This window comes from Girardinichthys multiradiatus, chromosome 20, assembly GCF_021462225.1.
Source record: "Girardinichthys multiradiatus isolate DD_20200921_A chromosome 20, DD_fGirMul_XY1, whole genome shotgun sequence".
Taxonomy (NCBI): Eukaryota; Metazoa; Chordata; class Actinopteri; order Cyprinodontiformes; family Goodeidae; genus Girardinichthys; species Girardinichthys multiradiatus.
Genome location: NC_061812.1, coordinates 27,266,009 through 27,281,188, shown reverse-complemented (window position 1 = coordinate 27,281,188; position 15,180 = coordinate 27,266,009).

Here is a 15,180-nt window from a genome sequence, read left to right as displayed (position 1 = left end):
CTAGTAGTTGGAATGACCTTATTTTATATGGTTATTGGGGTCACTCTGAGGGGGAAGATCATGCAGGAGGACTTCACAGCTATTCTGCCTCATAATATACAGATGGTTCAGGCATTCAGTAAGAATGGCTGGTTGGCTGGCTGGCTGGATGGATGGCTGGGTGGATGGATGGATGGATGGATGGATGGATGGATGGATGGAATAATTATTTGACAGATCCATATATAGATGTGGAAACATGCATGGAGAGATCCATTTAGAGATCTATGGATTACTACTTAGATTTGCAGACAGATTAATGGATAGATCTGTGGACGTGAAGGGAGAGAAGCATGAACAGATGCATAGATAGATTTATGAATAGATGTATAGAGAGATGCATTGTTAACCCTTGTGTCTGTGGGGACCATTTTCATTATTTACTGAAGGAAAAATGAAACAATTAATGTAAATTAATAGTAAATTTGTTTCCACTCATATCATGATTTTAATTAACTGTTTGATTGTGAGGCATTAAAAATCACAAAATGCAACGGGTCCACCAGACCCAGAAACATTGGCTGAGTAAAAACAATATGAACACCACACAAAGGTTAAATACACAAACAAATCAGTGGATGGATGCCTTGACAATGTATGGATTAAATCATAGATAGAAATGTGGATAAATAAATTGATAGATAGATATGTGAATAGATCACCACATGGATAAATGTATTGATGGATGCATAAATGCAATAATGAATATAAATTTTAACAAGATAGCTAATTATATTTGATTTTGGCACCCAATCAAAATGAGATGCCTAAATGCCTAAAAGTAGAAATATGAATAAGGTAAGTATTCAGTCAATATCTCCATGTTTCATGACAAGGGTTAAAAATGTTGATGAAAGTGAGGTGAGAAAACCATGTCTTGAAGTTTAACATTATCTTTCCAACTCCAACGTGGAGCACTGAGCGAAGATAACCTCAAGCAAGACAGTGAGGGCCATATAAATCTATACTAAAGCACCTTTCTATCCATGTTTGCATAATATTTTGTTAGTTTTAAAAAATATCTAAAGAAAATAATGGGATATGCCTATTACATCAGGGTTGGTGAAGTTTACAACTCATCAGCCCTTGATGTTTTAGTCTAAAATGCTATATTTCCTTAGTCATGCTGGGAGAGCATGACTGGAAGACATAATCAAATTATTCCCAAAGAAAAAAAACGCACAAGATAACATTAAGTGGAGTTTGCAGAGCAGCTGAGTTAAACTTTTATTGCTTTGTAAGTTCTAAACCAACAGATAAAATGCTGACCTTGACAGTGAAACTCCTCTTTTGGTTCAATGACTTCACCAATTAGCTGTGAGGAAAAAAAGGGCTGATGTTGTTCAACTGCGTACTGACACTTTTTAGCTTGTGTAGGCCTTACAGACTTCAATTATATTGATCATGTATCCTTAATAAGGCACATTCTCTGTTTTGGTTTCTGGGGTCCATTGTTCTCAAGACATAATATGTTGGACTTGAAGTGATTTTTTTAATTCTCTGTGTCCTTTATGAGTAAAATTTAAGTAACTATAAAGACATAAGAATCACCTGTAAAATCATGCCACCATTGTTATTTGATCAGATTGTTTTTCAATGTTTGGATCCTTCTGTTTGTGAACTAAGCATATCTTTGTACTGATACATGTGAAGACATGTATCAGAAGGCACATTTTTTAAAGCATATCATTGTTGACCTAACATAAAGTGTATGAGTGAGAATAAACATTTGGTATTGAAACAACAGCTTTCAATAAAATATAATAAATATACATGAAAATAGATTATTTTTAAATTATTGTCAATAAATATAAATAGGCTATTAAAATGCTTCATATAAAATACTTTAGGGGGTTGTTTGTTTTAATGTTTCTATCTCTGCAAATTGGTAAAAAGATTACCATGATGGGGATAAGTGTCTGTCTGGTTGGAAACTGCACTTTCCAAAAACAGAGTGGATTCCTTTTTCAGTATTGAGAGGCTAATCCTGGCAAAGGGAAACTGGCAGAGTATTTAATCTGGTCTGGATCAACAAGTTTTTGCCTGTTTAATGTTTTAATTCACTAAATATGTAGTTGTTTATACTGCTTTGTTTAAATGATGCTATGCAGCAGACACCATTTTTCATTGTTGACTCTCCTCTTTAATAAAAATGGTTTTAGTCATATTTAAGATGTGATATTACAACAAAGAATAATAATGGATAATGTAAGAACAAAAATATGTAAGAAAAAATGTATTATTTTTAGAATATTTCTCATATTCTATTGTTCAAAACGGCGTGTCTAGATTTCAGAGTATTAGCATTGGAGTTTTCTGAACTTCGGTACATTAGGAAAGAAGAGGTGACAAATGAAGAGTAAAGACAGCCTTTTATTCCCATGTTTGTGCATTTATGTACAGTCAATAGTTTTGTACCTGCTTCACAGAGGTTTATATGAAGAGGCATCTTTGATAAAATGTTGATTCATCTTTGGCTGCTAATAAATCTATAAAAAAAGATAACAGGAAACAAAAGTACACAGGAAAACCGGAAAAAAAAAGGGACATACTATATCATGAATTCATAAAAAAGAGAACCATAGAAACAAAAACGAAATATAAAAAGTATAAAAATAAGCTGACAAATATAATGAAAACTTGTAAAAGAAAATACTTCATAGATAATTTAAAATACCACAAAAATGACACAAAAGTACCTGGAATATATAAAACTGTTTAATCAAAAAGAGAATGAGGAATAATAACTATTCTCAATATTTTAAAGAGTATCAAAACCTTATTAAAGATGTGAATGAAATTGCGAATGGATTTAATACATTCTTTGTAAATATAGGACCAAAACTAGCAGAGGCAATAAAGGTTAGTGAAACAGAAATAGACGCTGTAATAGACGTTCGATTATGCTGAAAGGAACAAGATCTTTGTGATTCTAAAAGTAGTGGAAGAGAGAGAAATTTATGATATTTATAATGGTTTTAAGATTAAACCTGCTACAGATTGGAATGGTATTGATATAAAAAAAGTAAAGAGAGTTATTGATGATATCATAAAATCTTTAATGTATATCTGTATACTTTCCTTTCAAAATTGTGTTTTTCCAAGTAAAATGGAAATAGCTAAAGTTGTTCCTGTTTATAAATCAGGAAACAAGCACAATTTTAATAATTATAGGCCAATATCTGTACCTTCCTACTTCTCAAAAATATTAGAAAAGCTATTTATTTAATAATTTGACAGTTTTGTTGCTGACAGACGGTCAGTATGGGGTTAGGATTAATAGATCAACAGCTCTGGCAGTGATGGACTTGGTTGAAGAAATAACTGAATCTATTGATAAAAAGTATGGACTTGGAGTGTTTTTAGATACTGTCAACTACGATGTACTGTTGAGAAAGTTGGAGAAGTATGGTTTCAGAGGTGTTGTGTTGGACCTCTACAGGACAATGTGCATTAATGACATTTGTAGTGTATCAAATGTATTAATGTTTGCTTTGTTTGTTAATTAACCAAGCCGATTACATAGACCATTCAAACACACTTTTTATAAAAACCGGAGCTATGAAATTTCCAGACTTGGTTCAGTTTAAAACAGAACAAATAATATTTAAAGCGAGAAATAATTTACTTCCTAAAAAAATAATGAATATTCTTGCAGAGCTGGACGGAGGATATAATTTAAGAGGGAAACTAAATTTAAAAAATACATGGTGTTAAAACGACTTTAAAAAGTATGTGCATTTCAAAAGCAGGAGTTTAATTATGGAACAGTCAAACAGAAGAATTAAAACAAAGTAAAAACATAAGCCAGTTCAAAAGAACATAGAAAATATGAATTCTAAATACATATAAGGAAGGAGAGAAACAGTTTAAATTGGGACGGTGAAGGAAAAGTTTAAAAATATAAATGAGTCCTTTGTTTCCTTTTGATTTGCTTTCTCTATTTAAAATAAATTGTGGTATTTAGATAAACATAAATGAGTGATTTTTTGATTGATAGAAGCTGGGTTCGGTCTCTTCTTGTGAAAGAAAAAGTGTTTTTAATTGTTTTGTTTCATTGTTATTGTGAGTTACAGATGAAAGGAAGGGGGTAGGGTCAAATAAGTTTATACTTCTGCCTACCTCCTTTTGAAACAAATGGTCATGTAAATGTGTATCATGGAGTATGGATGTGAGTGTGAATATGCTTGAAATAAACAAATAAGCAAGAAAACACTGAGATATTTATAGGAAACCTTGTTGAGCTTTTTTACACACAAATGTAGCATTTTAATGTGGAATCAACCAAAAACCATTCACTGATTTTTAGATATGGAGAACTAGATCTGTTAAATCAAAACACAAGCAGCAAAATGTTGATAACTTATAGTATGTGCATACATGGATGTATACAACTGAAATATGGCATTGTCATGCTTCATATTCAGTCCATAATTTAGTAGTTGAGTTTGCTTGATAAGGTGTCCCAGTGCTGTACTGTGCTTGGCCTTATCAGTGGTATGCTGTTGTTTCTTCTTGACTGGTGTGCCTGTATCTAATGAGACCCTTAGCACTGAGTCATCTGGCCCTGTGTTGTCCAGTGCACAAGGCCAAACCTGACTGGCATCTTAACAATGGTGGCCACTGTGGAGATTTAGAGAAAACAGATGAAGCCAGAAGCACGAAATATCAGCATTGTTGCCTTGTATTTAAAGATGCTTAGGAATGAGAACTGTTTGAGGTTTTTTTCTTCTAAATTTGTCAGGGAACATGGCTTTTTATTTACAGTCATATTCAATGAATTAGAATATGCGTTCCAGTGAGGCTCCTTTTTCAGATTAAAATCTTTCGAAAAAAACAACCTTCAACCAGGTATTAACATACTTTTTATTAAGCTCATATTTCTGTATTAAACATTTTTATTTTTTTATTGGTCTGATGTAATATTCTAATTTTCTAAAAAATTAAATGTTGTCCTTTCATCGGCTGTATGTGGAAAATCATCATAGATAACAGAAATAAAGTCTTGAAAACATCTGTCTGTGTGTAATTAATCTATGTAAGGTGTTTCACTTTGTGAATTGAATTACTGAAATAAATTACTGTTTCAATAATATTCAAATTTATTTAATATGGCTGTATCTTTGTTCTGGCTTTTCTGGTTATTTGTCTTAAACCTTGCTTCTTGCTTAGTTTGTTCATGTTTATCCAATCTACATTTGGGTAAACTCATTGCCTGTGTGAAAGCTTGTTTTACAACTTTTATTTGTTTGATCCTACAGCTGAGACAGAGTGTGGGCTCTGTGAACATGGAAACTTGCCTGAGCAGTCTGGAACCACATACACAGTAGAAATGTTAGAGTTTTTTGCCTTTAAGGTTTGAAGCAGATCACCAGGTTAGAAGAAAAACTGGACGTAATGAGCTTGCTAACAACATGAAAAGGACAGTACCCACGAAGATTCAATAACTTGTCTGACTGTGCATAACCAGATAGATACAAAAGCTATGTCACTTATCCCAAAATATGCAAAACACTCAAAGCAGCTAGTAATACTAGAATAGAGATCAGTTGACACTTAATACTGATATTCATACCTCTAAAAGACCTCATTTTGTTGTTTTCATCGAAATGCATCATGATCTGGTCTAGGCTATTATCTGGAGAGTCTTTGCTTTGACTCCACGATGCTAAACGCTCTTCAGCACTAATCCAATGAAAGTAAGTAATTTCACTCCAAACACTGACAGAAACCATAAGCTTAACAGAAGACTGATTGCATCAATTTAAAAAAGATTTACATTGAATAAACCATTGTTCATCACTTGTTCTCAAGAGGTTTAAACTGGAGTGTTTCACTGTTCATTATTCTGATATGGATAAGAAGAACAAAGGGGTGCTGAAGGCTCAAACAAGAAGATATGATAATTCTGTTGTGCCTCGACTCTTGGAAAGCGATAATGTGTTACTGATGCACTGGCCCTCATTTGCGCATTAATTATAATTAAATATACTCGCAGTTAAGCCACCACAGAGGACTTGTAACGTATTTTTTCCAGCCAGCTAGATCTGAACTTAATGAGGCAAACCTCATTCTAGACAACCAGAAAGCAATTTCTGTGAAAGTAGATAGAGATTGGTTGATTGGTTGACGTGATTGTGATCCCAGTTTGGTTGTTGATTGTTTTTCAAAATAAATTTTTTTTGGTAAATTTTACTTACTGCTGCCTTTTTTAAAGAAAATGTTCAATGAATCTATGTGAAATGGTTCTGAAATTAATCTTTAATACTTTAGAGTCAACATATACTCTATTTACAGCTAGAAAATCCCAAAATCTTAAAAATATAATAATAATAAATTTTATTTTGTCCCTTTCACAACATGTATATGAAGCAGTGCAAGGACTAAGTGGTCTTAAACAGGTGGGTTTTGAGTCTGGATTTTAACAGGGGAACAGTGTCCGTTCTCCGGTGGGAGAGAGTTCCAGAGTTTGGGAGTAGAGCAGGAGAAAGCTGTTTCCCATGGTGCTGAGGCAAACAGAGGGAGCAGTGAGGTGGATATAGGGGGAGGATCTGAGAAGGCAGGAGGAGGTGGTGACATGAAGAAGATCAGACAAGTGAATGACCTTGAATGTAAACAGAAGGATTTTGAACTCAATTTGACCAATAGCCAACGGAGCTGCAGTAAAACTGTGGTGATGTGGTGAAATTAAGAAGTTTGGGTGATAATACAAACAGCTGAGCTTTGGACCATTTGGAGCTTATGGAGGGAGTTTTGAAGAAGACCAAAAGGAAGAGAGTTGCAATAATCAATACGGGAGGTGATGAGGCGGTGAACAAGAACTGAGGTGGAGTAAGGAGAAATGGAGGGACAGACAATTAATGTTGTGAGATGAAAATATGCAGATCGGGTGATGTTATTAATGTAAGAAGGGAAAGAAAGGGAGCTATGAAGAATGAAACCCAGACTCTTAATCTGAGCGGAGGGGGAAACTGTGGTGCTGTTAATGGAGAGAGAAAAATTGTCTGCATTGAATAGTGCTGATTTTGCTCCAAAAGAAGGAGCTCAGTTTTATCCTTATTTAATTTTAAGAAGTGAACTCAGATTTTGGGCTGCACAGTGGCACAGTTGGTAGCACTATTGCCTTGCAGCAAGAAGGTCCTGGGTTCAACTCCTTCCACATGGAGTTTGGAATTGTCTCCCTGTGCATGAGTGGGTTCTGACCGGGTACTCTGGCTTCCTCCCACAGTCTAAAGACATGCCTGTTAGGTTAATTGGTCTCTCTGAATTGCCCTTAAATGTGTGTGCATGATTGTTTGTGTGTGGCCCTGCAATAGACTGGCAACCTGTCCAGGGTGTACCCTGCCTCCTGCCCATAGACTGCTGGAGATAGGCACCAGCTTTCTCGCAATCCACTATGAAAGAAGTGGTATAGAAAATGACTGACTGACTTAGATTTTATTTCAGACAAACAGAAGGTGAGGGAAGATGATAAGAGTAATCTGCATAGAAACATGTGAAACATAAACATATTACAATAAGTCCTTCTATTGTTTATCTAAGCCAACAAGTAATGCACATTTCTGTTACAAAAAGAGACTTTTTAGTCAGGAAAGTACTACCATATATAGATGAAGAGCTATATCATTTGTGAAGCACAGTCTGAAACCACTGACAGTAAACACAGACTGGACTGGATTGTTTTATTGACGAAAAAGTCCTTATTTACGGGAATAACTTGAATGGATGTTTGGCCACTTATTGATGACACAGAAAAAGAATGAAGTCAGTATATTTGCTTTAAAGTTAACCTATGCAGGAAATGTGGATGAGTTCCGAGGAGGTGAGCACAAATAGAAAGGACAGATTTTTCCTCACTCACCAAAAAGAGGGACTTCCACAATTACTACATATATTTTTGGCTACTTTGATGTTGGTAGAAGTTGGAGTCCCTACACCCAGGAGCTTCAGATTAACAATAAAAAAAAATTTGGACACACCTTCTCATTCAAAGAGTTGTCTTTATTTTCATGACTATGAATATTGTAGCTTCACACTGAAGGCATCAAAACTATGAATTAACACATGTGGAATTATATACTGAACAAAAAAGTGTGAAACAACTGAAAATATGTCTTATATTCTAGGTTCTTCAAAGTAGCCACCTTTTGCTTTGATCACTGCTCCGCACACTCTTGGCATTCTGTTGATGAGCTTCAAGAGGTAGTCACCTGAAATGGTTTTCCAACAGTCTTGAAGGAGTTCCCAGAGATGCTTAGCACTTGTTGGCCCTTTTGCCTTCACTCTGCGGTCCAGTTCACCCCAAACCATCTTGATTGGGTTCAGGTCCGGTGACTGTGGAGGCCAGGTCATCTGGCGCAGCACCCCATCACTCTCCTTCTTGGTCAAATAGCCCTTACACAGCCTGGAGGTGTGTTTGGGGTCATTGTCCTGTTGAAAAATAAATGATGGTCCAACTAAACACAAACCGGATGGAATAGCCTGCCGCTGCAAGATGCTGTGGTAGCCATGCTGGTTCAGTATGCCTTCAATTTTGAATAAATCCCCAACAGTGTCACCAGCAAAGCATCCCCACACCATCACACCTCCTCTGCCATGCTTCACGCTGGGAATCAGGCATGTAGAGTCCATCCGTTCACCTCTTCTGCGCCGCACAAAGACACGGTGGTTGGAACCAAAGATCTCAAACTTGTCTAATGGTCTAATGTCCATTCCTTGTGTTCTTTAGCCCAAACAAGTCTCTTCTGCTTGTTGCCTGTCCTCAGCAGTGGTTTCCTAGCAGCTATTTTACCATGAAGGCCTGATTCACACAGTCTCCTCTTAACAGTTGTTAGAGAGTGACTCTTGGTCTTCGTTTCCTGGGGCGGTCCTCATGTAAGTCAGTTTCTTTGTAGCGCTTGATGGTTTTTGCAACTGCACTTGGGGACACTTTCAAAGTTTTCCCAATTGTTCGGACTGACTGACCTTCATTTCTTAAAGTAATGATGGCCACTTGTTTTACTTTACTTAGCTGCTTTTTTCTTGCCATAATACAAATTCTAACAGTCTATTCAGTAAGACTATCAGCTGTGTACTGTATCCACCTCCTGCACAACACAACTGATGGTCCCAACCCCATTTATAAGGCTTGAAATCCCACTTATTAAACCTGACAGGGCACACCTGTGAAGTGAAAACCATTTCAGGTTACTACCTCTTGAAGATCATCAACAGAATGCCAAGAGTGTGCAGAGCAGTAATCAAAGCAAAAGGTGGCTACTTTGAAGAACCTAGAATATAAGACATATTTTCAGTTGTTTCACACTTTTTTGTTCAGTATATAATTCCACATGTGTTAATTCATAGTTTTAATGCCTTCAGTGTGAAGCTACAATATTCATAGTCATGAAAATAAAGAAAACTCTTTGAATGAGAAGGTGTGTCCAAACCTTTGGTCTGTACTGTATATATATATAAATGTATATATATATATAAATATATATATATATATTTATGGACATATATATATTTTGGAACGTTTGATAATATGACTGAGGACAATGCTTTTTCTTGGCTGTTGGTGAAATACCCTCCAACTGTGAACACGTCTGCTTGTTTTACATGTTCCTGTTGAGAAGCAGTTTCTCAGGTGGAACAAATTGAATTTTGTTTATGTCCTGCTCGGCTGGGCTGAGGCTCTTCTCCAATGGACTAGAAAGCCAATTCCACACAGAGATGTTATCAGCTAATTTATGCGAACTCTACTGCAAAACTCCGGGTGTAGCCATAACCATCTCACTTTTAACTAATCTTTACGAAGTAAATTATAAAATGATGAGCAGGTCAATGCTGATGTTCATAAATCCTTTCTCTGTTGCAGTTTCTCCATCATGTGGCCAATAGATGAACTGCAAAACTAGTTATAGCATCAATTTGATGTGAATTTAGAGAAATTAATCTCAATATGATTAGCATACCTGCAAGGCAGCAAATATGCATCCACCACCAACCTATCCCCAAAGACAAGAACGTGATTGCTTCAAAAAACAATTGCAGTTTGGTTTAATCTCCCTCCAAGCCAAAGTTAAGAATATAAAAGACTAGTTTGAGTTGTCTGGATTTACTTAAGCCATAAAGCTCCTTATGCAACATGAAAAGAAATATGTTCCTTTTACTAAATAATTTTTAATAAGCTACTTTTAATCACATGTACAATTAAAGAGATAAATTTAGATACGTTAGGATAACTTGCACTGTGGAGATGCCCGTCTTTTGTTTGGTTGTAGCTCTTTTCATTAATCGATGCAGGGTGTGAGCTATCTCCAGCTGTAATGTGCACTCACTTAGAAGAAGCATTACAGAAAAGTACAAAGCTGGAAAAAGGGAGAACAAAAAGCCTTTCTAACGAGGGTTTATCAATACTTAATAGGAAAAAAAGAAAAAAAAAAGTTATGCCCCTAGACTTAGAAGGGAGATCCTGCAGATATCAGAGCAATAGTACAAAGTGCTACCCTAAAAGAGGTTTTAAATAGATGGGACAATGGATAAAAGCATTCCTCTTGAGTCCAAAATACACAGAGCACTGGATGAAAAACATATGCATGCTGAGAAGATTGTAAAAGACTGCCTGGATGCTGTACAAAACACCTGGCACAACTTTGCTATTTTTAAAGGATAATGTCTACACTAACAATGCCAAGATCTAGTGTAAAGAATGACAAGGGCAGCCACATATCGTGGGTCTTGCTGGAAACTCATAGTCCAAAGTCTTTCATGAACATTGTTGATAAACAGGAATTTAACATGGCAACAAAACTGTCCAAAAAAGTCAGCCATTTTTAATTTAGCAGAGGTGTCAGGATTATGTTTTCCAGGCCATGCTTTAGTTCATTCCTTTACATTTTATTTCTTAAGTATTGTGTTTATGTTACATTTGCAAGATTTTCCTTTGGTTAGATTGTGTCCTTGGATTTCTGTTTAGTTCCAGTGCTGTTTTGGTTACCACTGCCTGCTACTGTCAGACCATAATCAGCTTCATTCAGTCCACTTGCTCCATGCCCATCAGTCTCACTGTTTCCACCCGTGCCATGCCCTTATTCCTGTTCTGTTCACTCCTCATGGATACAAACTGTTGTCATACCAAGCCTTCTCACGTTTTTGCCTGGATGTAAGTTTTCTTTTATTGAAACATTTTCTACTCATCGTGCTGTTTCCTGCCTTTCTGCATTCTGGTCCCCCCCAACAGCCCTCATCCCTGACAACAAGTCAGTGAATGATGCACAGGGGGTTTAAAAACATTTACGTCTAACTTCCATTAAATTAAATGGAGCTTCAATCAGTTTATGTTTTTGTATTTACTTTACATTTGCCATAATCAAAATGTTAGTGCCCTCAAGTAATAAAAACTTTAAGGTACAATAAAGCAAAATATAGTTGTATAGTTTGACACTTCAATTCAAAAGGTGAAACTATATTATTTAGATTCATCACACACTGATGGGTATAGTTTTTATTTATTATTTATTTATTATGGCCCACAGCAAGTAAAAACCCAAATTTCAGTTTCTAAGAAAATTTGAATATTGTCGTTCTACTAAAATCTACGACCATGTAATATACAATATATGCACTTAATACTTGGTTGGAGCTTCTTTTGCATGATTAACTTCATCAATGCAACACATGGAGGTGATGTTGACGTGTTAAGGAATCCCAGGATGCTTTAATAGTAACCTCAGACTCTTGACAATACTCCCTGGATTCTCTTTGCTATTTAGGCCATGCTATTTTCATGTGATAAAGCAGGTTCTGGTACTTTTTGGCTGTGTGGGCTGATGCCAAGTCCTGTTTAAAAAAAGAAATCGGCATCTCTGTAAAGCTTGTCAGCAGAGGGAAGCATGAAGTGCACAAAAATGTCCTGACAGACGGCTGCACTGGGTTTGGACTTGATAAAACAGTGGACCAACACCAGCAGAAAACATGACTCCATAAATCCTTACTGATTGTGGAAGCTCTTCCTTCAGATACTGGGACCTTGATTTCCAAAAGAAATGCAACATTTGCTTTCATCCAGAAAGTGTACTTTTGATCACTGAGCAATAATCCAGTCTTTTTTCCCACTAGCCCCGCTAAGACACTTCTGATATTTTGTTAAATGATGGTTCTTAATGTATATGACAGTTTTAGCCCTGTGTTGGCTACAAATAGGTATGGTGGCGCTTCACAGTCCTCTCGCAGATGTGGTTTTCACTGGGACCTGTGCAGCCTTTTTCCTTCCACTCAACTTTTAAATATCATACTTGGATACAGCACTGTGTGAACAGTCAGCTTCTATAGCAATGACCTTTTTGTGTCTAACCCACATTACGGGAGGTGTCATTTACTGTGATTTTTTTATTGGTCTCATGGAATATACAGTTTCAGAAAAACTCAGTTTTGTTTGTTTCTTAGGAGTTACATTATATTGACAAAAGTAATCTACATGTACAGGGGTTGCACAATGAAACTGAAACACCTGTCATTTTAGTGTGGGAGGTTTCATGGCTTAATTGGACCAGCCTGGTAGCCAGTCTTCATTGATTGCACATTGCACCAGTAAGAGCAGAGTGTGAAGGTTCAATTAGCAGGGTAAGAGCACAGTTTTGCTCATTTTGTTGAAATGCACACAACATTATGGGTGACATACCAGAGTTCAAAAGAGGACAAATTGTTGGTGCACGTCTTGCTGGCGCATCTGTGACCAAGACAGCAAATCTTTGTGATGTGTCAAGAGCCACGGTATCCAGGGTAATGTCAGCATACCACCAAGAAGGACGAACTACATCCAACAGGATTAACTGTGGACGCAAGAGGAAGCTGTCTCAAAGGGATGTTCAGGTGCTAACCCGGATTGTATCCAAAAAACATAAAACCACAGATGCCCAAATCACGGCAGGATTAAATGTGCACCTCAACTCTCCTGTTTCCACCAGAACTGTCCGTCGGGAGCTCCACAGGGTCAATATACACGGCCGGGCTGCTATTGCCAATCCTTTGGTCACTCATGCCAATGCCAAACGACGGTTTCAATGGTGCAAGGAGCGCAAATCTTGGGCTGTGGACAATGTGAAACATGTATTGTTCTCTGATGAGTCCACCTTTACTGTTTTCCCCACATCCGGGAGAGTTACGGTGTGGAGAAGCTCCAAAGAAGCGTATCACCCAGACTGTTGCATGCCCAGAGTGAAGCATGGGGGTGGATCAGTGATGGTTTGGGCTGCCATATCATGGCATTCCCTTGGCCCAATACTTGTGCTAGATGGGCGCGTCACTGCCAAGGACTACCGAACCATTCTTGAGGACCATGTGCATCCAATGGTTCAAACATTGTATCCTGAAGGCGGTGCCGTGTATCAGGATGACAATGCACCAATACACACAGCAAGACTGGTGAAAGATTGGTTTGATGAACATGAAAGTGACGTTGAACATCTCCCATGGCCTGCACAGTCACCAGATCTAAATATTATTGAGCCAGTTTGGGGTGTTTTGGAGGAGCGAGTCAGGAAACGTTTTCCTCCACCAGTATCACGTAGTGACCTGGCCACTATCCTGCTAGAAGAATGGCTTAAAATCCCTCTGACCACTGTGCAGGACTTGTATATGTCATTCCCAAGACGAATTGATGCTGTATTGTCTGCAAAAGGAGGCCCTACACCATACTAATAAATTATTGTGGTCTAAAACCAGGTGTTTCAGTTTCATTGTCCAACCCCTGTACATGAACTTTGAAAACATCCCATTCTTAATCTGTAAGGTCTAATTTGTTGATTGACCCTTTATGGCTAGCAATAGCAACTTTAACTATTCTGTAAAGATCTTTAAGGTTTAGGAGTGTGTTCATATTCAGATGAGCAAAACAGAATTGCTGCCTCTGCTTTAATTCCTCTCAAAGGTGTTCAAGAAAGTTGAGGCCAGGACTCTATGCTGGCCAGTCAAGTTTCTCCACACCAAACTTTGTACAGCTACAGCCATGGAAATGATCGTAACACTTGCATTCACTGATTTGGCAGTGTGACCAAATGCTTTTGTCAATATAGTGTATTATCAAAATAAACAGAGATTAACAAATCAGTCTGTGTAAGGAATCTTTATATGACTTTCACTTTTTCAAGTTAATTACTGAAAATAAAATAAATTCAATATTTAAATTTATTGAAATGCACTTGTACACCACAGCTACCATGGCCAAATTTATTTCGTAGGTGTCTTAAAACATAAGTACACACGTGGAGAAAATTGTTGGTACCCCTCGGTTAATGAAAAAAAACCCAAAATGGTCACAGAAATAACTTGAAGAAGAGCATCTCTGAATGCATAACACGTCGAACCTTGAGGCGGATGGGCTACAGCAGCAGAAGACCACACCGGGTGCCACTCCTGTCAGCTAAGAACAGGACACTGAGGCTACAATTCACACAGGCTCACCAAAATTGGACATTAGAAGATTGGAAAAACGTTGCCTGGTCTGATGAGTCTCGATTTCTGCTGCGACATTCAGATGGTAGGGTCAGAATTTGGCATCAACAACATGAAAGCATGGATCCATCTTGCCTTGTATCAATGGTTCAGGCTTCTGGTGGTGGTGTAATGGTGTGGGGGATATTTTCTTGGCACACTTTGGACCCCTTAGTACCAATTGAGCATCGTGTCAACGCCACAGCCTACCTGAGTATTGTTGCTGACCATGTCCATCCCTTTATGACCACAGTGTACCCATCTTCTGATGGTTACTTCCAGCAGGATAACGCGCCATGTCTTAAAGCACGAATCATCTCAGACTGGTTTCTTGAACATGACAATGAGTTCACTGTACTCAAATGGCCTCCACAGTCACCAGATCTCAATCCAATAGAGCACCTTTGGGATGTGGTGGAACGGGAGATTCACATCATAGATGTGCAGCTGACAAATCTGCAGCATCTGTGTGATGCTATCATGTCAATATGGCACATAGTCCTATCAGCACACAGCTGGTAGGGGAGTGCTGGGGAAGAGCATCGTGTTTATATAACATCCAGGAGATATTTTGTCGATAGCTAGTTAGCAGAAGTTGCCAAGGTCACATTGGGGCACTAGATTTAGAAAAACAATAAATGTTGTGGTTCAGGCAGTTGTGAGTTT